Below are 1,010 nucleotides of genomic sequence, written 5' to 3'. Positions count from 1 at the left end.
TACACTCAACAGGGAACAGGTTAAAACTTCTGTTCAAGCAGCAGGGTCACTCTATTGAATGCCAGGCAGCTACACTAAACATGCAGGAGCTCACTGAAGGTGTGTTATGTCTATCCTAGAAGTAAGTGGATGCAGTGTGAGAAAATGATTTGGGGGAACCTCTCAAAACTAGGGCACTGTGCATGAATAGCCTGATGCATCCCATGGTGAAATGTTCTCTGTAGAAGACCCTGATTACGGCTTCCCAAAATTAAGGCTGAATTTGGATGTCTTTGGGTGTACCTCTGCATGTGTGAAGGTAAGTTTCCAGTTGTGTCATGCTACAAAGAAATTAGCCAGAATTTGTTTTTAATTGAGAAGAATTTTAAAAATTAACTCTTCTGACAGACAGCTGTAGCCACTTGTTCATCAGACAAAATGTATTCTGTGACATTTATGATGCCTCAGAGCAAGTCGACACATCACAAATATACGTAAATCTAGTACCTCCTTGAAAGAAACAACAGCATGATTTTCCTTCTTATGTTCCCCAGTAACTGATATGGTATCTTCTGGAAAACCACTGCAATGTCTCAAGCTGTGTGCTTTATTCAAACAGTTTGCAAGAGCTGTTTGTTCCCATGGCTTCAACCTTATGACACAGTTGCAATTGATTTGCATTAAATGGGTAATGGTTTTCGGTAAAGTTTGAAGGTTTTTACATTAAAGTGCCTGTTGAAACCTGTGGTTTTCCTCAGAAGAAGGAAGAAGAAGAAAGGAAACAATGAGGCCTCACCAGCAATGAGCATGGTCTGGTGTTTGTATGCACACACAGTGTCAATCACTGGTGCTCTGAGGGCCAGGAACTTGTTGGTTGACACACATCCGTAACATCAATGTTAAACATGGCCATTGGAGAGAAATCAGTTCCTCCCTCTGGAAGAAACCCCAACAAAATCAGGTGTCTACTTCACTCATTCTTATGACTTTGAATCATTTTCATCCCTGTTAGTAACACAGAGGAAGAGAAA

The sequence above is a fragment of the Cygnus atratus genome, chromosome 4 (genome assembly GCF_013377495.2).
Source record: "Cygnus atratus isolate AKBS03 ecotype Queensland, Australia chromosome 4, CAtr_DNAZoo_HiC_assembly, whole genome shotgun sequence".
Classification (NCBI taxonomy): Eukaryota; Metazoa; Chordata; class Aves; order Anseriformes; family Anatidae; genus Cygnus; species Cygnus atratus.
This window is presented reverse-complemented; position numbering follows the sequence as displayed.